The sequence below is a fragment of the Schistocerca nitens genome, chromosome 7 (genome assembly GCF_023898315.1).
Source record: "Schistocerca nitens isolate TAMUIC-IGC-003100 chromosome 7, iqSchNite1.1, whole genome shotgun sequence".
NCBI lineage: Eukaryota > Metazoa > Arthropoda > Insecta > Orthoptera > Acrididae > Schistocerca > Schistocerca nitens.
Window position 1 is genome coordinate 175,133,407 of NC_064620.1, and position 24,613 is coordinate 175,158,019.

The 24,613-nt window shown below is 41.2% G+C and overlaps 1 protein-coding gene across 1 annotated transcript in view; it reads left to right on the top strand.

The window, feature by feature from the left end:
- Nucleotides 1–367: 367 nt before the first annotated feature.
- LOC126195328 (RNA-binding protein fusilli) overlaps nt 368–24,613 on the top strand; it is a 1,033,937-nt gene continuing 1,009,691 nt past the window's right edge. Inside the window, exon 1 of the mRNA XM_049933898.1 lies at nt 368–441. The gene's annotated coding sequence lies outside the window, so the exon portion shown is untranslated. The remainder of the gene's footprint in view (nt 442–24,613) is intronic.

Consider the following 24,613-nt stretch of genomic DNA (forward strand, 5'->3'; position numbering starts at 1 on the left):
GTCTTTATGTGGCTTAGTTTGTAAAAAATAATTCTTGCATTGCAGAATCAGTATGCGTCATATATGCAATAGCCATCGCGAAATTACAAGGGGGAATATTTCCGCACTGTTGCTGCGTACAGTTTTGATTTAGAAATACATAGTACGTTTAACGTGTATGTTCTTCAGTTTCTTCACACAGCACTGAACACTAAGAGGCAATCCAGTGCCTGGAACAGAAAGGAGGAAACTTACTATTCTGTCTACCAATATATTGTACAACTTTTGGTAATAATAATTGGTCACGTTGTGGTATTTTAGATCACATATGCATTACATTTTATACATTATATATTATGAAACAATCTTTTTCATATTTGTGTTAAAGCTTCCGCTGAACGAGAAGTGAAGCCCGAAAGAGTTCCACCCTGCAATCAGATTTGAGGCAGCGAGCGAATGAATGTAAGTACAGACACTATAAAAGCATGTTATTTCAGAATAGATTTTTGTTAGGCATTTGCGCCTTGGAATATATGCAGTGGAGCCCAGTAACAGTTTCACATTTATTTAAAAATAATTTCCCTTAAAGCATTGGCAGACCCTGTATAATGTTTTCAACAGTTACATCCAGTCAGTTTTGTCATTGTGCGTTTATTACAGGCGCACTTCGACTGTGCAAATCCCTCCTTTCCCAGCATTAGTTGTTCGAGTTATTAGTTGTTTTCAATATACGGTAGAATTTCTGCCGTTCCATACTGTACATGCTCTGTATGTAGTGAAGGAATGTACATGTTAAATTCCTCCCTAAAGTGAGGTCAGTAGGTTATCAGTGCCGGTAGGGACCGGGATCCGGTTATAACTGTTTCTTATCTCAAACTCAGAACTTCTGTTACACACTTGTGTGCTTTATATTCAAGTTCAGCCCCCCCCCCCTACACACACACACACACACACACACACACACCAGGAAACCACCAGGAATTGATCAAGGTCGCCCAGGGGAACCCCAACCCCCTCTCCTCCTCCCCCTCACCACTCCCCTGGACAAATGAGATTAAAGCGTCCCCTCCCCATCTTCATCTTTTATAACCGGAGCACTTGAGTAGGTGCGGTTCCCGCTGGAGCTGGCCAGGTTGTGAGGGTCAGGTTGTGTCTGTTTGTTAATAACAAATTACATTAAGGCATATCACTCGAGCTATGTTTGCTAATAACAAGTTAATATTTCGTATAATATAATACCAGTGGAGATTGCACCTATGCAGATATGTAAGTACAGTCATTCTTCCCCATTTTTAACGTATTTTTCGCCCATGTTCGTATTTTTTCCGGATTTTCCAGAAATTTTCGTATTTTATCCCATTTCGGTAGTTCCATCCCATTGTTCCCGACGTCGCGTTGATGTGATTATGCTTTCAACCAATCACAATGCAGTATGTACCCAAATTATTTATCGTTGCTATTGAAGCACCCCCTTCCGATCTTCATCTTTTATAACTGGGATACTTGAGCTGACCAGTGGAGGGAGAAGATCAGGGTGTGTGTATGTATTAATAACAACTTACGTTAAGCCATGTGACTCGATATCTGTTTGTGAATAAAAGTTTAATGTTAAGTGATTTTCATCATTCGAGGCATCGGTAGAGCCCACACCCAGACGGATATGTAAGTACTCTCATTCTTCCACAATTTTACGCATTTTTCTCCCTTTTTGTATTTTTTTCGTATTTTCGACAGTTTTATGTTAATTATCGACTTACTTGAGTTCCGACACGATATTGCAGTGCCTGTGTTATTCCGAATTACGATGCTGAAATTCATTAAATGTATTCGCAGTTGCGAATGTGAACAACCATCAGCTGTAGAATGGAATGACGACAGTTAAAATTTGTGCCGGACCGGGACGCGAACCCGATTTTCCCGGTTAACGCGTGCGGTCCCCTTACCATTTGGCTATCCGTGCACGATTCACTACCAGACCCAGATTTCCATGAGCCGTCAACCATGTGCCTACAACCTGTGTTCGTACATTCATTATGTACGAGGGTAATCCCAAAAGTAAGGCCTCCTATTTTTTATAAATATATAGACCTGTTTATTTCTACAATGGTTTACATCAGTATACAGCTTGAACACTTAGCTATTTTTCGACATAATCACCATTTCTGTCGATGCATTTTTGTAGACGCTGTGGCAGTTTTTGCGTGCCCATGTCATACCAGCGCGCCGCCAGCTCCGCGGCTTTGGCGAAGAAATATGCCGCCACTGGCGCGATTGTTGCTTGGTCTCAGGTGCAAAGTGGTATATGCTCAGGTTTTGTCACCCGTGGCAATTGAGTCCAGAAGGTTGACCTGTTCGGCTGCAAGGCGGTGAAGAAATGCGCGGGAAGCATCAACTCGTTGCCGCATGTGGTTCTCGGTCAGCGTGCCTGGCACCCATCGTGCGCACACCTTCCGGTAGTTCAATGTTTCCGTTAAAATTCTGTGAGTGGTGCTTCGGGAAACCTCAGGAACCAATGTACAGATCATCCAGGGTGATCCGCCGATCTTCACGCATGCTTTGCTCAACCTATAACACTGTCTCCTTAGAAATTGATGGTCTCCCGCTCCTTTGTTCGTCGTGAATTTCGGCCTGACCAGCTGCTAACTCTCTACACCACTTACGAACGTTTTTGCCATCCATGCACGACTCACCATACACTTCCGTCAATTGGCGATGGATTTCAATCGGCGCAGTGCCCTTTGCGTTCAAAAACTGAATAACCGCGCAATTCCCACTTGGCGGTAACATCCAACGGGAGCTCCAATCTCAACGGCTGGCAAACCAAGACAGCGCCTCAGCGCGCGTGCGCGTATTTACACACAGCGCGTGAAGCACTCTTCATAACAGTCTGACCAACTGCCACACAAACAGAGTTCTGTACTTATAAAAAGTAGGAGACCTTACTTTTGGGATTACCCTCGTATATTCCCGTACAGGAGAGGCATTTTACTTGAAAGTTTCGAGTACAGGTTGTAGGCGCATGGTTGACGGCATACAGAGGTTTGGGTCTGGCCGTGAGTTCTGCATAGATAGCCAAATTGTAAGGGGACCGCTCACGATAAACGCAAAAACGAGCTGGAGTCCCGATCCAGCACGGATTTTCATTGTCGTCATTCCATTCTACAGCTGATGATTGTCTATATTCGCAATTGCGGATACATTTAATATGCTTGAGTTCCGTCCCACTGCTAGCGACGTTATGTCAACATCGCGTCGACGGCATGACGCTATCAGCCAGTTATCATGTACCCTAGTTACTTATTGTTGCTAAGCTACCACGTCATTACTAGTGTGTGTGACATAATTGTGTATGAGTTAGAAATGACCATGTTGGTAGAAATAATGATTTCAAAGCAATCTATATAAACACTGCAGTTCTAACGGTTTCCAACCACAGGTACAGACAGCATTAATAGCAAATATCACCACTGCTAAGTAACCACTATATTACTAAACTCTGTGGCGGCATAGCAAAGTTCTGGTGCTCCCAACCAAAGATACTATTTGTGTGAAAGGATTAACACAGTGGTACAAAATACGCATTTAGACAGTATGAAAGTGTTTCTAAATTCAATTCTTGTGAGTTACTAGATGTTTTGCAAAAGTGAATCTGTCCATGCACCTAGGTGAACTGTGTGTGTCCATCAGCTCCGTGAGGTTACTCTGGTGGAAACACGTGCAAAAATTCCACAGCTCATTATCGTATTGGTGGAAATAATGACGTCATGGCAAAATTCTGATGCTTCCAACCGAAGATACTGTGTGTATAAGAAATAGCAAAGCAATACTACAAATACGCAGCTAGAGAGGTGACATATTCTCTAACAACCCCACAAGGAGCCTGTAGGGCAGAGGACCCTTCGCACTCCGGCCTGTGGAGTATAGCTGTTAACACTGTTCCAAATCAGCAGTGGCCGAGAAAGTTGCATAAATGTAGGTGTAATCACTCCCGACATCGTCTGCCACAAAAGGGGCTACTGTGATATCAGTCATTCAGGGAGGGGATATCCCGCCACAGCAAACCAGTTGTAAATCGCAAACACATACACGTTTACGAGTGGAAATCTGTAGACGACATTACGGATAAACAGTTCAAGCGCCAAGCACTCCTCTCTCCTCCCCTTTTCTCTCAGGACCATTAAGAAACAAACTTCCCCTCCTCCCAAACCATCATGCTTTTAAAATTTTGCGCTTATGTTTGGTGACCCTATTTTCAGCCAGACAGCACTCCCAGTTGGAATGAAGACACGTATTTGTAATTACAATACATAAACAAAAATAAACCCTGAAATATTGTTAGCACAGCCTAACATAACAGTCGTGATACTCGGTCTCGTTTTTATTACACACAGAGATAGCAGCGCCCCAGGCTACTAGCAAGCGACCCTTCTGAATACAATATCTTGTGAGTGCCAATGCTAACGTTTATATTGATTTGTGACATAGTTTTTACAGCAGGGAGAGTACGTACTACCATAAAAATCGACAATAACAACAAAATGACACCACATTAGTCTTCCTTTAATTTCCTAAGGTCTCAGGGAGATGCGAAATGTTGCATTGCAGGGCAGTTGATTTACGGTTCTCTTTTAATAAACAGACATTTAATGTGTAATATTGTTTTCCTTTAATAACAAAAAATTGTCAGTGAAAACCAGGAGACCTGACGTTTTGCAGGAAGACGTCGTGTATCTGCTCAACAAAACAGAATTTTGTTCTCTACACTTCCAGCCAAATCAGTGTGTGTGGAATATGAGAAACCCATATGCAGTGTAATACCTACACAATTTAACATATTAAATAAGCCACCACAACAGCTGCTTAAGGAAAAAACACACAGACGTGATACTATATAGTTAAAAGCAATACAACTATTTACCAACACAGAAGAAACGAATTCCACTATTATTGAAAAAAATATACAAATGACAAGAATCTTCTACAGATTCGCTTTTCAAGCAAAAGCAATTACATTTACAAATAATATTCGTTTTTTGCGAAGACGAGTGAAGTGAAAGAAATGGCGAATCATTGGACCCCTTAAAAAATTCTTAAGTGTCAAGGAAAGTGCCCATGATAATAACAACAGACAACAACAGAAATATAAGTTTCTGATGCATGAAATGCGTTTATATTCTCTTGCTTTCAGCGGATTACGCTGCAGATATTGCCATATTCGATAATATTTGTTCATGAATGAGTTGTAGCTTATGTCATAAAATTAGTGTGATTCGGCAGTTTTTATTTGCATTTCACGATAATTCATGTCTCTTGGTAACTTATTAACACATGCAACGCAAAAACATAACAACCATTCCGTTAATTATGTAGAAAATAATTACAAAAAAAATACTATACTGAAGACGCATGTGAACGTCTGTTGTCTCACCGCTTGAGCGCTAGTGTCGCTCCATCTGTCAGAAGGTAACAACTTTCGCACCAAAGGGTATTGTTAGTACCGGATGATCAAAAAGTCAGTATAAATTTGAAAACTGAGTAAATCACGGAATAATGTAGATAGAGAGGTACAAATTGACACACATGCTTGGAATGACATGGGGTTTTATTAGACAAAAAAAATACAAAGTTCAAAAAATGTCCGACAGATGGCGCTTCATCTGATTAGAATAGCAATAATTAGCATAACAAAGTAAGACAAAGCAAAGATGATGTTCTTTACAGGAAATTCTCAATATGTCCACCATCATTCCTCAACAATAGCTGTAGTCGAGGAATAATGTGAACAGCACTGTAAAACATGTCCGGAGTTATGGTGAGGCATTGGCGTCAGATGTTGTCTTTCAGCATCCCTAGAGATGTCGGTTGATCACGATACACTTGCGACTTCAGGTAACCCCAAAGCCAATAATCGCATGGACTGGGGTCTGGGGACCTGGGATGCCAAGCATGACGAAAGTAGCGGCTGAGCAAACGATCATCACCAAACGACGCGCGCAAGAGATCTTTCACGCGTCTAACAATATGGGGTGGTTCTAATAAAACCCCATGTCATTCTAAGCATGTGTGTCAATTCTTACCTCTCTATCTACATTATTCCGTGTTTTATTACGTTTTCAAATTTATACTGACTTTTTGATCACCCAGTATATGTATATTAGCCCGCCCGGCTAGCCGCTCGCTCCAACACGCTGCTTCCCGAGCGGGAAGGCGTGCCGGTCCCCGGCACGAATCCGCCCGGCGGATTAATGTCGAGGTCCGGTGTGCCGGCCAGCCTGTGGATGGCTTTTAAGGCGGTTTTCCATCTGCCTCGGTGAATGTGGGCTGGTTCCTCGCATTCCTCTTCAGTTACACTATGTCGGCGATTGCTGCGCAAACACTGTCTCTGCGTACGCTTACACTAGTATGGTATGAGATGTTCCCAGGGGGGTCCGCTGGGGGTCGGACCGCACAATAACCCTGTGTTCGGTGTGGGGCGGCGGTGGGGCAGGTGGACTGCTGTGGTCTGTTGTGGGGTTGTGAACCACTGTGGGCTACGGTGGGACGAAGTCTCTCCGTCGTTTCTAGGTCCCCAGATCAATACACACACACACGCACACACACACACACACACAATATGTATATTAACTACAAAAAATATGAATATGGCCGTTGCTATTAATATAATTTCGACTGATCCGTAGAATTCCAAAGAACGACATGGACAGCAAGCACACTACAGAATTTAAGAAACGAGTTATTGCTATGAAAAACTTACCTGTGCTTTAATACTGAGGACATTGCGTTTACGTGTATGATTCAATAACGGAAAGCCAACGCATTACTACTAACCTGCCACAAAACGATATTTATACAAAGGAACCTGCCATATTATTAGTTGCTGGTAATGTTATAAGATTCGTAAATACAATCCTGTGGAGCACACTGGCTGTGGACGAGATCTGCTAGGTCTCCCAGGTAGAATAAAAACACGTGTAACTCTCACAGTATTAGTGTACGATGTCACTGTAAGACTTGTAAATAGATACCGAGTATAAGTACACGTCTTCGCCACCCATACGAGACTGTGCAGTGGCTACAACGCACCAGAAAGAATTTAATCCAACAAAGTCAGCGACTCACAGAGGTCACAACATTTCTCTCAGTATACGATGAAATGCGACCTTAGAGAGCTGCAGAGATCAAACACCGTCTGTCGATAAGTCTTTTCTCCAAAGACTCAATTATAATTAACATACAACCAAAGGGAATCAGAGTGTGAACAACACACGCAGTGACTGATGGAAAAACTGGCTGCACACATCTAATAAGTGCAGAAACATAACCGTTTCTTCTCAATTTTCGGGACCGCCGCAAGGCTTCAGGTAGCTCAGAGATGTATCGCAGTGGCGCTCATCGCGTGAATGAAACGCCTAGTCTTGGGAAAGAACCTTCATAGACTTAAAGTGTGGACATTAGCTGACGACAACCTCTGGAAAAAGTCCTGTGGAAACTGATAAGTGGGGGCACTAACCAATCTTTGTTGCAAGCAGTAACAGAAAAGAAATTCCTTCCTAGCGCCTGTAAACATTGTAAGTAGGCTGTTCAGGTTTTTATATTGGTAACGCCACGTAGCGCTCTGTATGAAAATCACTGGCTGTGCTGTGTGCAGTCTGTGGCTAGTTTGCATTGTTGTCTGCCATAGTAGTGTTGGGCAGTTGGATGTTAACAGCGCGTAGCGCTGGGCAGTTGGAGGTGAGCCGTCAGCAGTGGTGGATGTGGGGAGAGAGATGGCGGAGTTTTGAAATTTGTAACACTGGATATCATGAACTGCTATATACATTATGACTTTTGAACACTATTGAGGTAAATACATTGTTTGTTATCTATCAAAATCTTTCATTTGCTAACTATGCCTATCAGTAGTTATTGCCTTCCGTAGTTTGAATCTTTTATTTAGCTGGCAGTAGTGGCGCTCGCTGTATTGCAGTAGTTCGAGTAACCAAGATTTTTGTGAGGTAAGCGATTTGTGAAACGCATAGGTTAATGTTAGTCATGGCCATTTTTTTTCTAGGGATTTTTGAAAGTCAGATTGCGTTGCGCTAAAAAGATTGTGTGTCAGTTTAAACAGTCATGTATAGTTGTTCAAAGGGGACGTTTCATATGGCGACCCTGCCAGGATTCCGCATTGGGTGTCGCCCAATATATGAAAGGTCCCCTTTGAACAATTATACATGACTGTGTTTAAACTGACACACAATATTTTTAGCGCAACGCAATCTGACATTCAAAAATCCCTACAAAAAAAATTGCCCTGACTAACATTAACCTATGCATTTCACAAATCGCTTACCTCACAAAAATCTTGGTTACTCGAACTACTGCAATACAGCGAGCGCCACTACTGCCAGCAAAATAAAAGATTCAAACTACGGTAGGCATTAACTACTGATAGGTATAGTTAGCAAATGAAAGATTTTGATAGAGAACAAACAATGTATTTACCTCAATAGTGTTCAAAAGTCATAATGTATATAGCAGTTCATGATATCCAGTGTTACAAATTCAAAACTTCGCTATCTCTCTCCCCACATCCACCACTGCTGGCGGCTCACCTCCAACTGCCCAGCGCTACGCGCTGTTAACATCCAACTGCCCAACACTACAATGGCAGACAACAATGCAAGCTAGCCACAGACTGCACACAGCACAGCCAGTGATTTTCATACAGAGCGCTATGTGGCGTTACCAATATAAAAACGTAAACAGCCTACTTACATAGCCCCCATGCTCCCCACAAAAAATTTTACAAATTGTTTTGGGCAGTGGCCAATAATGATTTGATAAAATTTTTCATAATTATAATAACAAAGATATCAAATGCACACACTTATTGATACAATGTTGGTCAAAAGCTAAAATTTTCTCACAGTCCATAAAGACAGTCCTGATCATTCATCACAGTGAAATTGGAGTTTTTTTTTTTTTTTCAAATTCTGAGCAGTAAAAGACAATGCACACGGAAGTAGTGGATTTCCATGCAGTCTTGAAGTAGTAGTGTTGTCCTTCCAACGGAAAGACAGTGCTGACTCTTGACATGCTGACAGGTAATGGGCCACAACAGAGCAAGCCCACTGCAGAGTCAGTCGAAGTTTTGAAGAATATTGGTATGTAGGTCATCACAGAGTAGACCGACTGTAGTCCTGGTAGAGATTACGGTATTAGTGGGCCACCAGAGGTGCAGACCCACTGTAGTCCTGGTAGAGATAATGGTACTGGTGAGTCAGCAAAGGTGTAGACCCACTGTAGTCCTTGTAGAAATAATGGTATTGTTGGGTCATCAAAGATGCAGACCCACTGTAGTCCTTGTAGAGATGGCCAGCAGCCATCTGTTGTGACTGTGCAGGTGCACAATCACCATTGAAGAGTCTTGCGGATAATATAGCAAGTCCATAACCACCACTTGTGCACTCACAAAGTTTTTGGAATTGTCCTTAGAACCAGCAACGCTGTTATCCAGTCCCTTGCTGAATGATTAACACACATGCAAACATTAACAGTCCCTACTTCTTACATATTGTCCATATACTATGACCAACAGAAATGTGTGCAGTGAAATGCAACTTACAAGTTAATAATATGATGAACTGGTGTCAATTACAATTTTATAACATAAGAATACAATAACAAAGGTACAAAATACATCATTAAAGAACATAACAAATCAGATAACATTTGTAGTACAGGCTTTACAAAAGGATCGAAATAACATATACATCAGTGTTACAGGAATTATGACATAAGTGAATATATAAAATAATGAGAATAGTTTTCGAAACATTAATTTCACACATGAGCATTAAAACAGAACAGAATAAATAATGTCTAAACATCTTTACAAAGAAAATAACATAGTATTTGAAAAATTCTACAACATAAATCTTATTAGCTAAACACATAAAGACAGGAAAAAGACAAATACACAAGGATACATAAACATATAGCGGAATAATACGAAAGGAAAGACAGGGTTCGTTTTCAGGGTAACATTTTGTACTGCAGTCCAACCCAAAACTTCATTCCATAGATCTTACGTCTTATTTCAACATTTGTTTCCACCAAAAAAATCCTATCCAAGCATGCTTTCTGTATTTATATGTTCACATATTTCTTACCTCATTATTTATTTTCCATTATCTTACCTCATCATTTATTTCCAAGAAAATCCTACCTAAACCTTTTGTCCCTAAACCCTACTTTTTTGTTCATATCCTCATTTAAATGCTTTTTTGGCCAACCATTTTCTTATAGCTTCTCAATGCATTTCTTTTCATTCATCACAACTCGTTCTCTTATATAGCCTACCCCATCTTAAGCTAACTTAAATCTACTGAGCTCAGATGCTAAACTAAGGGACGAGGCAATGCAGCAGCATAAAACAATTAATACAAACAGCAATGAAAAAAAATGGAAATTTTCAAAGCAAGCTGCAATAAATCTAAATTACCAAGCAATGCAACATTACAACTAATATGAGCCAATGTGCAGCAACAAGAAAAATAAATCAGTAGTAAAACTAGCTTAACAGAGTAATAGAAAGTGAAATTTAGTAGCACTATGCCTGGCAAACAGCAGCAGTAAATGCCATAACTTATATCTAAACATGACAAAGCTCAAGCAGAAAAAATATTACATTAAAGAGAACAATGCAGACAAGGGAAATGTATATTCACATCTTAATGTCTATGTAATTAAAGTGGTGCGCCACAAGAAGTTATTCTACCAAAAAAATTACCAAGTAGTTGAAAAGAAAATTCCGTATGCAATTCCTGTGAAGGGAAATGTCTTTTTATGCTCCTTCGTTTTTTTTTAATAGATCATAAAATTATTTACTGGATCTGTAGGCATAAAATATTTATATTAGTACATCTATTAAATTTTATTCTAACCAATGCTGCAGTGCAGCTAGAAACTAGATATTAAACAAAATGCGTAAATAAATACATAAAGCAAGCCATATGGCATTTCTCTCAACTAGCAAGATAATAGCCGTGAAATGTTTCTCGTCATTTCATTAGGCAATTTAGTAAATATCATAAATTAAGAGCTCCACAGTATAATCATACGTTTTCAAGTTTGAGCGTGTCTTATTTGCGATGCTTTCTACAAACGAATGTCAATAGCGAGGATAATGGCCTACTTTTTTTTCCTGTGCCTCTGAAAAGGCACACAGTAATAGCTTTTTCTCCAGGCGTCTGACACAGCTGGGTGCCCACGACGCATTACGTGCAGGTGGTCACTTAACTTTCTTACGGGAATATTTACGACAGCAGTTTCCGCTACAGTGACAGTCTCATATAAAAATATTTCACAGGTCAAGAATTTGCGTTACAAATCTGTAGAAACAAAATCCTATTGATATAACAGAGTCCAAAAAATTTTCGGCGCCATTGTAATACATTCACGCATTTACATACATTTCATATCTCTTAAAGTACGATTCTTCGTTTCCAACAACCTTTTTCACAAACCAGAGTCCCTAACCACTACTCATTATTTCTTACCTTATTCGTCAACACTTCTTCAATATTTCATGATAACAGATACGTAGCATACACAAATAACTCATATAGCATCAGCTTATTGATCATAAACATACTGAAACAGCATAATACACATAGTCATCGTAATAATAACATCATAACACCTCAGTCAACTCTCAAAATCGTCGTAGCTTCCTCCAATAATTTCAAAACCTAAAAAAATTCTCTGCTCATTTCAATAGTGTCATCTACCTCAAACTTACTTTAAAATCATAATCCCATACCAAATACATCATTCAAAGCTCTCATAGTATCACAATGGTTCCGAAAAAATATGAGCAGTTCACAAAGTACAGACAAAATACAATTTCATAAGTGTGAAGTTAACCAACTGTGTAATTGTGTAAACATGTGTCAGTGATGTAGTAAAATAAATGTTTGTCTCTCTCAGTTAAATGATCAGATAGCTGTGTAATTCTATGTTACAGAAATATGGTACCGATGTGTCAAGTTGTATAAGCAAATACCATATTAGCTAGGGCTCCTTGTGCTTGCCACACACATGGTACATAAAGTAAGCGTGTACCCCCCTGAGGATTAATGTAATTATACCCTCAGGTGTTACAGATTACGGCAATGGAATGAAATGTATCACGGAAAACCCTTGTATCATTGTACTTCAGATATCTTAAAAAAATAAATGTTTTAAGTGCGAAATTAATCACTCAAATACGTGTACTGTAGCGCTAAACTTGCGTCATGTTGTAAGATAATCTCTGTGGAAGTCTCGTAGTTATCGTCCTCCGAAATCTAAGTTCTGCAGAAGCCAATGTACTTACCTCATGATAAACAAAAGTGAAATGCTTTGCGTACAGATATCGTAGTTGTTACGCTTATTGTTGTGATGAAGAAAGTACTGTACTGTAACGTATTGTTATGCTACGGAAAAGGCTGTCTCATTGTAGCTGTACCACAAAAGTTACTACTAAAACATGTTTTACTTTCCAGAATAAAACAGAAAACTGTGCAGATATAAAACAGAAACACTGCAAAAGCAACATTGTAAATTGTCACTCATTAGTAGCGTCGTGATAAAATCGTGTAGCTGTCACATAAACTAACCACTATGTCATCTGGTATCACACTGAAAGTACTTTAAATCCAGAATGTATTTTCAAGTAAACCAAAATGTTGCATTAAAATCTCATTAGCAGTACCAGTATATGTCCTAAGTATGTAAGCCTGATAGTCGTTACGTAATCGTGCAACTAACAAGCAAGAATGTACAAATAACAACACTGTGTCGTCTGTTCACTGTAACAATGCATTCGTAATTTCTGTTTAAAAATGTTCCCTAGGTTCTAGACTGGATAGTTAACTTCAAAACATTGTTGCATGTTAACAGTTTCTCAGTGTGACAAATTTTACTACTAGCGTGAAGTGAAAAATTTTATAGCAAAGACTAAGTTAAAAAGCAGATTATCTCTCAATAAATGGTTTTACATGTGAAATGTGGTGTAACCCTTTGCTCTTCCTACTACGCAGAGTTTCAACTTTAACGCAATTACCATGTGGTATACGTCGGTAAAGAATACTGGAATCTTTCTCAAGGTTAGCGTCTATGTTATTTTTCCCTGAGCCAGTGGGCGCACGTGGCTGCCTGCGGCGAGAGTCATTGTCTGTTTCTTTGTTGGCGCACGTCGTTACTGGGATTAGGAGACCTAACTTCTACAAATTCACCTTGTCGAGAGTGCCGTGCTCTGTTTGAATCCCGCCAGTTTTGATGGAATTCAGGTCTGTCGTTTTGTCGGTAGGTTACATAGTTTCTTGTTTGTCGGTCATGTGGTGGAGAATTTCTCCCTGAATTATCACTGCACGGTGGACCGTTGCGTCTGAAGTTAATCTGTCTCCCGTGATAATAATAGTTCTGGTTGCCATATTGTCTGTTTCTATGGTTATCTCTGTCATATTCATTACTATGGAAAAGCGATCTTTCTCTGTAACTATTATTACCCTGCCAACGGTAGTCATACGGATGGTGTCTGTTTTGGTCACGATTTGTGTTGTGAGAATAGCCTTGTCGTGTCCAGTTATTATTTCTTTCATCGCGGAATTGCGACGGATGTGACCTGTAATTGTTGTGTTCCTGTTTTCACGTTCCGCGATTATCAGTGTCAATTTCTAATTCTTGTAAGAGTCCCTGAAAAGCTTCAATGTCCTCTTTGCAACGTCCTGCCAAAATAATATGTCGTAAATGTTCAGGTAATTTGATTAAGCAAATGCGGATGAGTTCTGAGGGGCTGTATGGGTTTGAAAGGTACTGATTCTTGTGCAACATGTCTTCAAAATATTTCACAAGACTGGAAAATTCAGATTGTTCGAAATGTTTCACATCATTATGATGCTATGTTTTACTCGGTCTTGTGTAGCTTGAGACCAATATGCTGAGAGGAAGGCATGGTAAAATTCTCCTTCACTGTGACAATCGTGAATGACCGATCGCATTCTTACAGCTGGTTCATTCTCTAAATAGCCACACATAAATTCTAATCTGTGCTCTAATGACCAGTTGGGAGGAAAACAATGAGAGAATTGATGGAGCCATGCTTGTGGATGAATGTCGTTGCCAGAATTCTTAAATGTTTTGAATTTACGTGTAGTAATGAACAGCTTATAGTCAAAATCATCATGTCGGCGAGTCGCATGTCGGTCATTGTTACGTCGTTTCGGCGGTTCCATCTCAAAATTCGGTGTGCCTTGCCAATGTGTGCCTTGCCAATTTCTTTCATAATTTCCGAAGTGTCCTGTGTTATTATTTTGTGGTTGTTCCGTATTTCTAAGTCCCTCTTCCCGTGTTGGAGCGCGAGTGTCCTCTGAAATATGTAATTTTTGTATTACTTGTGTCAGCTGATCTTGTACTTCCCGGATTTGTCTTCGGTGTTGCGTATTAATTTGATTCTGATATTGTTTAAATTTCCTAATTTGTTCGCACTCTTCTGTGTCATTAAAGACTACCGGTTTTGTGTCATTCAGATTATCATCTACCTTCGTAGATAAATTATTTAGCTGATCCGAAAGTTCAACTACTTTCTCTGATAATGAACTGATTTCCTCCATGTGTCTTTCTACTGTGTCCTTTAAGTTTTCCTGAGTTTTTGCAAGTTGCGTAACCGAATCGGTAGATGCAACTGAGTCAATTTTAGCGTGCAAGGTCTCATGATTTTCATGAACAATAATTTGCAGTTCTTTTATGGCTGCTTCGTGATTCTGTAATGCATTTTCATGCCGCGAACAAATAGGTTGGAAATGCTCACAAATTTGTGTTTTTACGTCATTACAGACTTTTTGACATTTCGATTCAATAGCAAAACTCAGTAGTTAAATCTTCACGTGTTTGTTCAAGTGTGGTGTGAAGATTTTGTTCCATTGCGTCTAACTGTTGCTGTGTTTGTCTCTGGTGTTGTTCCATTGTGTCTAACTTTTGAAGATTTAGTTCCACTGTGTCTAACTTTTGAAGATTTTGTTCCATTATGTCTAACTTTAGAAGCTTTTGCTGTGTTTGTCTCTGATTTTGTTCCATTGTGTCTAACTTTTGAAGCTTTTGTCCCATTTGTTGCATTAATTGTAATAACAATGCACTGGTGTCTGAAACATGTTCCTCAGTGTTTTTCGGCAGTGAATTTGCAACATTCACATTTTGACAAGCGGAAAATGTGTCTTGACTCATTTGAGAAAACGGTGAGAACCCAAAACCTGAGTCTACAGTATTTGCAATATTGTGTTCTGTCATTCCCGATTCCTGAGGCGACCTGTTGCCGACCGATCGATCGATAATGCTTCCCTGTTCACTACCTGTTTCACTGTCTACACCATTATTTGACGCCCGCTCCATTTCCCTTTGCACAGTTACCAAATTACTACTTTGAATGTCTGTTAATTCATTACACAGCGGTGCTGGTAAGCTACACCCGTCATCACTATTATTTCTCTGTTTACTTTGGAGCCTAGTGTTACGTTTTTCACACGCCATTATTGTCACAATATTTCACACGATAACACAGAAAATAAGAGAACACATTAACATAGCGCTGAAAATAATATCTAGTTAATTGCAAGCGCAGCTGCGAAATACTTGGTGCAAAATTTACATGCACACCACAACTGTTTTACTGTACAACAATGAAAGACTGCAACTGCAAAGGAGATTCTCTCTACAATTACGCGCTAGCAATAAACAATAGCTACACTAATTACACAAACTACAAGAAAAAAAATCAGAAGATTCCAGTGAGGTATCCTCGGCTAAGGGTCGACATATGAAACGTCCCCTTTGAACAATTATACGTGACTGTGTTTAAACTGACACAATATTTTTAGCGCAACGCAATCTGACTTTCAAAAATCCCTACAAAAAAAATGGCCATGACTAACATTAACCTATGCGTTTCACAAATCGCTTACCTCACAAAAACCTTGGTTACTCGAACTACTGCAATACAGCGAGCGCCACTACTGCCAGCTAAATAAAAGATTCAAACTACGGAAGGCAATAACTACTGATAGGCATAGTTAGCAAATGAAAGATTTTGATAGATAACAAACAATTTATTTACCTCAATAGTGTTCAAAAGTCATAATGTATATAGCAGTTCATGATATCCAGTGTTACAAATTTCATAACTCCGCCATCTCTCTCCCCACATCCACCACTGCTGGCGGCTCACCTCCAACTGCCCAGCGCTACGCGCTGTTAACATCCAACTGCCCAACACTACAATGGCAGACAACAATGCAAACTAGCCACAGACTGCACACAGCACAGCCAGTGATTTTCACACAGAGCGCTACGTGGCGTTACCAATATAAAAACCTGAACAGCCTACTTACAACATGGCGCCCAGAATATAGAGGCCGCTCTGCGAGCGTCAAAGAAACGGGATCCTGCGAGAGACCTCACCCTGCTGGTGGCGTATCTAATCACAGGGAGCCGGTGATTGATAGTTTGTAGTGTGTCATCTGCCGAAGACCTGTGATTGGCAGTTGACGCTGTATGAATGAAAACGTTAAATTTTTTTTCTTATTATACATTCCTCTAAATGTTGTTGTTGTTGTGGTCTTCAGTCCTGAGACTGGTTTGATGCAGCTCTCCATGCTACTCTATCCTGTGCAAGCTTCTTCATCTCCCAGTACCTACTGCAACCTACATCCTTCTGAATCTGCTTAGTGTATTGATCTCTTGGTCTCCCTCTACGATTTTTACCCTCCACGCTGCCCTCCAATGCTAAATTTGTGATCCCTTGATGCCTCAAAACATGTCCTACCAACCGATCCCTTCTTCTAGTCAAGTTGTGCCACAAACTTCTCTTCTCCCCAATCCTATTCAATACCTCCTCATTAGTTACGTGATCTACCCACCTTATCTTCAGCATTCTTCTGTAGCACCACATTTCGAAAGCTTCTATTCTCTTCTTGTCCAAACTGGTTATCGTCCATGTTTCACTTCCATACATGGCTACACTCCATACAAATACTTTCAGAAACGACTTCCTGACACTTAAATCTATACTCGATGTTAACAAATTTCTCTTCTTCAGAAACGATTTCCTTGCCATTGCCAGTCTACATTTTATATCCTCTCTACTTCGACCATCATCAGTTATTTTACTCCCTAAATAGCAAAACTCCTTTACTACTTTAAGTCTCTCATTTCCTAATCTAATCCCCTCAGCATCACCCGATTTAATTTGACTACATTCCACTATCCTCGTTTTGCTTTTCTTGATGTTCATCTTATATCCTCCTTTCAAGACACTGTCCATTCCGTTCAACTGCTCTTCCAAGTCCTTTGCTGTCTCTGATAGAATTACAATGTCATCGGCGAACCTCAAAGTTTTTACTTATTCTCCATGAATTTTAATACCTACTCCGAATATTTCTTTTGTTTCCTTTACTGCTTGCACAATATACAGATTGAATAACATCGGGGAGAGGCTACAACCCTGTCTCACTCCTTTCCCAACCACTGCTTCCCTTTCATGCCCCTCGACTCTTATAACTGCCATCTGGTTTCTGTACAAATTGTAAATAGCCTTTCGCTCCCTGTATTTTACCCCTGCCACCTTCAGAATTTGAAAGAGAGTATTCCAGTTAACGTTGTCAAAAGCTTTCTCTAAGTCTACAAATGCTAGAAACATAGGTTTGCCTTTTCTTAATCTTTCTTCTAAGATAAGTCGTAAGGTTAGTATTGCCTCACGTGTTCCAACATTTCTACGGAATCCAAACTGATCTTCCCAGAGGTCCGCTTCTACCAGTTTTTCCATTCGTCTGTAAAGAATTCGCGTTAGTATTTTGCAGCTGTGACTTATTAAACTGATAGTTCGGTAATTTTCACATCTGTCAACACCTGCTTTCTTTGGGATTGGAATTATTATATTCTTCTTGAAGTCTGTGGGTATTTCGCCTGTCTCATACATCTTGCTACCAGATGGTAGAGTTTTGTCAGGACTGGCTCTCCCAAAGCCATCAGTAGTTCCAATGGAATGTTGTCTACTCCCGGGGCCTTGTTTCGCCTCAGGTCTTTCAGTGCTCTGTCAAACTCTTCACGCAGTATCTTATCTCCCATTTCATCTTCATCTACATCCTCTTCCATTTCCATAATACTGTCCTCAAGTACAGATGGCCGTACCGTAGGTGCAACCACAACGGAGGGGTATCTGTTGAGAGGCCAGACAAACATGTGGTTCCTGAAGAGGGGCAGCAGCCTCTTCAGTAGTTGCAGGGGCAACAGTCTGGATGATTGACTGATCTGGCCTTGCAACGCTAACCAAAACGGCGTTGCTGTGCTGGTACTGCGAACGGCTGAAAGCAAGGGGAAACTACAGCCGTAATTTTTCCCGAGGGCATGCAGCTTTACTGTATGGTTAAATGATGATGGCGTCCTCTTGGGTAAAATATTCCGGAGGTAAAATAGTCCCCCATTCGGATCTTCGGGCGGGGACTACTGAAGAGGACGTCGTTATCAGGAGAGGTAATGCAGGAGTAGGTTTAATAATGAATAAAAAATAGGAGTGCGGGTAAGCTACTACCAACAGCATAGTGAACGCATTATTCTGGCCAAGATAGACACGAAGCCCACGCCTACGACAGTAGTACAAGTTTATATGCCAACTAGCTCTGCAGATGACGAAGAAATTGAAGAAATATATGATAAGATAAAAGAAATTATTCAGGTAGTGAACGGAGACGAAAATTTAATAGTCATGGGTGACTGGAATTCGAGAGTAGGAAAAGGGAGAGGAGGAAACATAGTAGGTGAATATGGATTGGGGCTAAGAAATGAAAGAGGAAGCCGCCTGGTAGAATTTTGCACAGAGCACAACATAATCATAGCTAACACTTGGTTTAAGAATCATGAAAGAAGGTTGTATACATGGAAGAACCCTGGAGATACCAGAAGGTATCGGATAGATTATATAATGGTAAGACAGAAATTTAGGAACCAGGTTTTAAATTGTAAGACATTTCCAGGGGCAGATGTGGACTCTGACACAATCTATTGGTAATGAACTGCAGATTAAAACTGAAGAAACTGCAAAAAGGTGGGAATTTAAGGAGATGGGACCTGGATAACCTGACTAGACCAGAGGTTGCACAGAGTTTCAGGGAGAGCATAGGGGAACATTTGACAAGAATGGGGGAAAGAAATACAGTAGAAGAAGAATGGGTAGCTTTGAGGGATGAAGTAGTGAAGGCAGCAGAGGATCAAGTAGGTAAAAAGACGAGGGTTAGTAGAAATCCTTGGGTAACAGAAGAAATATTGAATTTAATTGTTGAAAGGAGAAAATATAAAAACGCAGCAAGTGAAGCAGTCAAAAAGGAATACAAACGTCTCAAAAATGAGATCGACAGGAAGTGCAAAATGGCTAAGCAGGGATGGCTAGAGGACAAATATAAGGATGTAGAGGCTTATCACACTAGGGGTAAGATATATACTGCCTACAGGAAAATTAAAGAGACCTTTGGAGAAAAGAGAACCACTTGTATGAATATCAAGAGCTCAGATGGCAACCCAGTTCTAAGCAAAGAAGAGAAGGCAGAAAGGTGGAAGGAGTATATAGAGGGTTTATACAAGGGCGATGTACTTGAGGACAATATTATGGAAATGGAAGAAGATGTAGATGAAGATGAAATGGGAGATACGATACTGCGTGAAGAGTTTGACAGAGCACTGAAAGACCTGAGTCGAAACAAGGCCCCCTGAGTAGACAACATTCCATTGGAACTACTGACGGCCTTGGGAGAGCCAGTCCTGACAAAACTCTACCATCTGTTGAGCAAGATGTATGAAACAGGCGAAATACCCTCAGACTTCGAGAAGAATATAATAATTCCAATCCCAAAGAAAGCAGGTGTTGACAGATGTGGAAATTACCGAACTATCACTTTAATAAGTCACAGCTGCAAAATACTAACACGAATTCTTTACAGACGAATGGAAAAACTCGTAGAACCCAACCTCGGCGAAGATCAGTTTGGATTCCGCAGAAATGTTGGAACACGTGAGGCAATACTGACCCTACGACTTATCTTACAAAATAGATTAAGGACAGGCAAACCTACATTTCTAGCATTTGTGGACTTAGAGAAAGCTTTTGACAATGTTGACTGGAATACTCTCTTTCAAATTCTAAAGGTGGCAGGGGTAAAATACAGGGAGCGAAAGGATATTTACAATTTGTACAGAAGCCAGGTGGCAGTTATGAGTCGAGGGGCATGAAAGGGAAGCAGGGGTTGGGAAGGGAGTGAGACAGGGTTGTAGTCTCTCCCCGATGTTATTCAATCTGTATATTGAGCAAGCAGTGAAGTAAACAAAAGAAAAATTCGGAGTAGGCATTAAAATCCATGGAGACGAAATAAAAACATTGAGGTTCGCCGATGACATTGTAATTCTGTCAGAGACAGCAAAGGACTTGGAAGAGCAGTTGAACGGAATGTACAGTGCCTTGAGAGGAGGATATAAGATGAACATCAACAAAAGCAAAACGAGGATAATGGACTGTAGTCGAATGAAGTCGGGTGATGCTGAGGAAATTAGATTAGGAAATAAGACATTTAGAGTAGTAAAGGAGTTTTGCTATTTGGGGAGCAAAATAACTGATGATGGTCGAAGTAGAGACGGTATCAAATGTAGACTGCCAATGGTAAGGAAAGCGTTTCTGAAGAAGAGAAGTTTGTTAACATCGAGTATAGATTTAAGTGTCAGGAAGTCGTTTCTGAAAGTATTTGTATGGAGTGTAGCCATGTATGGAAATGAAACTTGGACGATAATTAGTTTAGAGAAGAAGAGAATAGAAGCGTTCGAAATGTGGTGCTACAGAAGAATGCTGAAGATTAGATGGGTAGATCACATAACTAATGATGAGGTATTGAATAGAATGGGGGAGAAGAGGAGTTTGTGGCACAACTTGGCAAGAAGAAGGGACCGGGTGGTAGGACATGTTCTGAGGCATCAAGGGATCACAAATTTAGCATTGGAGGGCAGCGTGGAGGGTAAAAATCGTAGAGGGAGACCAAGAGATGAATACACTAAGCAGATTCAGAAGGATGTAGGTTGCAGTAAGTACTGGGAGATGAAAATGCTTGCACAGGATAGAGTAGCATGCAGAGCTGCATCAAACCAGTCTCAGGACTGAAAACAACAACAACAACGACAACAACAACAACAACAACAACAATTAAGCGTTTCATCGACGCTGTAGCCAAAGATTAAGTTTTCTAATTACTCAGAACACGAAAACATCGTGAAATACTTTCCAGCAAAATACACTCCTGGAAATGGAAAAAAGAACACATTGACACCGGTGTGTCAGACCCATCATACTTGCTCCGGACACTGCGAGAGGGCTGTACAAGCAATGATCACACGCACGGCACAGCGGACACACCAGGAACCGCGGTGTTGGCCGTCGAATGGCGCTAGCTGCGCAGCATTTGTGCACCGCCGCCGTCAGTGTCAGCCAGTTTGCCGTGGCATACGGAGCCCCATCGCAGTCTTTAACACTGGTAGCATGCCGCGACAGCGTGGACGTGAACCGTATGTGCAGTTGACGGACTTTGAGCGAGGGCGTATAGTGGGCATGCGGGAGGCCGGGTGTACGTACCGCCGAATTGCTCAACACGTGGGGCGTGAGGTCTCCACAGTACATCGATGTTGTCGCCAGTGGTCGGCGGAAGGTGCACGTGCCCGTCGACCTGGGACCGGACCGCAGCGACGCACGGATGCACGCCAAGACCGTAGGATCCTACGCAGTGCCGTAGGGGACCGCACCGCCACTTCCCAGCAAATTAGGGACACTGTTGCTCCTGGGGTATCGGCGAGGACCATTCGCAACCGTCTCCATGAAGCTGGGCTACGGTCCCGCACACCGTTAGGCCGTCTTCCGCTCACGCCCCAACATCGTGCAGCCCGCCTCCAGTGGTGTCGCGACAGGCGTGAATGGAGGGACGAATGGAGACGTGTCGTCTTCAGCGATGAGAGTCGCTTCTGCCTTGGTGCCAATGATGGTCGTATGCGTGTTTGGCGCCGTGCAGGTGAGCGCCACAATCAGGACTGCATATCCGGCCGAAGTGGCCGTGCGGTTAAAGGCGCTGCAGTCTGGAGCCGCAAGACCGCTACGGTCGCAGGTTCGAATCCTGCCTCGGGCATTGATGTTTGTGATGTCCTTAGGTTAGTTAGGTTTAACTAGTTCTAAGTTCTAGGGGACTAATGACCTCAGCAGTTGAGTCCCATAGTGCTCAGAGCCATTTGAACCATTTTGAACCAGGACTGCATACGACCGAGGCACACAGGGCCAACACCCGGCATCATGGTGTGGGGAGCGATCTCCTACACTGGCCGTACACCACTGGTGATCGTCGAGGGGACACTGAATAGTGCACGGTACATCCAAACCGTCATCGAACCCATCGTTCTACCATTCGTAGACCGGCAAGGGAACTTGCTGTTCCAACAGGACAATGCACGTCCGCATGTATCCCGTGCCACCCAACGTGCTCTAGAAGGTGTAAGTCAACTACCCTGGCCAGCAAGATCTCCGGATCTGTCCCCCATTGAGCATGTTTGGGACTGGATGAAGCGTCGTCTCACGCGGTCTGCACGTCCGGCACGAACGCTGGTCCAACTGAGGCGCCAGGTGGAAATGGCATGGCAAGCCGTTCCACAGGACTACATCCAGCATCTCTACGATCGTCTCCATGGGAGAATAGCAGCCTGCATTGCTGCGAAAGGTGGATATACACTGTACTAGTGCCGACATTGTGCATGCTCTGTTGCCTGTGTCTATGTGCCTGTGGTTCTGTCAGTGTGATCATGTGATGTATCTGACCCCAGGAATGTGTCAATAAAGTTTCCCCTTCCTGGGACAATGAATTCACGGTGTTCTTATTTCAATTTCCAGGAGTGTATTTTCTCAAAGTTCGCTTCACAAGACATAAATGGCACACACGAACACGTCAATTTGACAAGTAGCAGTACTAGTAATCGTACCAGTTGTCGAAACAGTAACAGTAATAACTTACGCTAGCCCAGGCTTATATGGTCTCCCACAGAGCTTTTTGTTCAATATTCGGTTGCTTTGAACTTTATCATTTTTTTGTAATTGCTCTGGTCTGGTTACTAAAATATTACGAACGTCTTTCAAAAATAAAAATAAAAATATGAAAAAAATGTTCGTAAAAACTACCCTGTAATCTCTAATCATATAAAGTGTGGTTAGAGAGCCAGCCGAACTGTGATTAGTGTGAGCAGACATCTGCTTCACTAATCACAGTTCAGAAGCATGCCACACTTTACGTGCTTCGAGCGTACTAATTGTAGCTCTCAGTGGTGAAATAAAAGGTAGTCAGCAGTCTTAAGGACCGAACTTATAAATCTCATTTCAATTAAACTTGACATTCGGGCAAGTATGCCTTTATTATTATTTAAATATTTCCACAACAGGCATGATCATAATCTAGTAATATTATTAGAGCGAAAAGTATTTCAACACTTAATTTCTACATAAATCAACAAACAAACTGCAGTTAAAATTTTCTGATAATCGTAGTAAAAAAATCTTAAAAATACACTTAACTTAAATAATTCACATCGTACCCACTAATGAGGCTAACGTTGTACCCGTACGCAAAGAATTTTAAGAGTTAAATTAAAAGGAGCCTAACAGATTGTCCACATATAACTAAGGAAGGAGCCGAACAAGGTTCCACCACATATATTTCAATACATTTTACATTTTGCATGGACCAGATTCGAATTCAAGTTTACAGTAAGTAGTGACGTATTTGTGGGATTCTGCTCTTCGTTGTCTGCGGCTTCAGTAGGCAACAGGTATAATGACCCGCTAGATCTGTTGTTGACAGCCGGAGATGAGGTCTAACGGGATTGTTTCTCGTAGATCTGAGCCTCGAACACACGCACCCCAGACCGCCGGACGTTTGCTGGTAGGCCGCAGTCAGTCGTGTACGAACTCGTTGCCGTGAACATGAAACAGTTTCACATGGGTTTTAGTATCCACACTATATTCAGTCGTTATATATGAGTTATTAGACTGACAAGGGGAGGCCACGACGTTAGGACTACAGAATTACTTCAAACTTTGTACGCCTCTAGCAGGCCTTTAAAACAACATAATGTGCAAATAGTAAGGTGCACTACTCTGGCAACTCCGAGAAAATCGCAAGTGAAGTTTTACACGTCTGTTATGTACCTGATGTCTGTGTGCGACGCGGCCTGTCATAAGAAGTTATTGTGGTTAAGCGGTTAGCATTCCCGCTTAGCAAGTGGGTGGTGGACTAGGCTACGGGTCGAATCCCGCTACCACTTACTTTTTAATCTATATTTTTTCATCCCTGCTCACATTATTTAATTAAAATGACATCTGAAAAATAATATAACAAAAAACCACGTGCATTTGCGTGCAGTTTCAATTTATGTTTTCCATATCTGTTTCACATATACCATCCTGCAATTTGCGATTTCGAGAGAACATCCGACGAGTAATTTTATATTACTTTTGTGGTCTGCACATTGTGTCGTAGTATATTACTTATTGTGAATA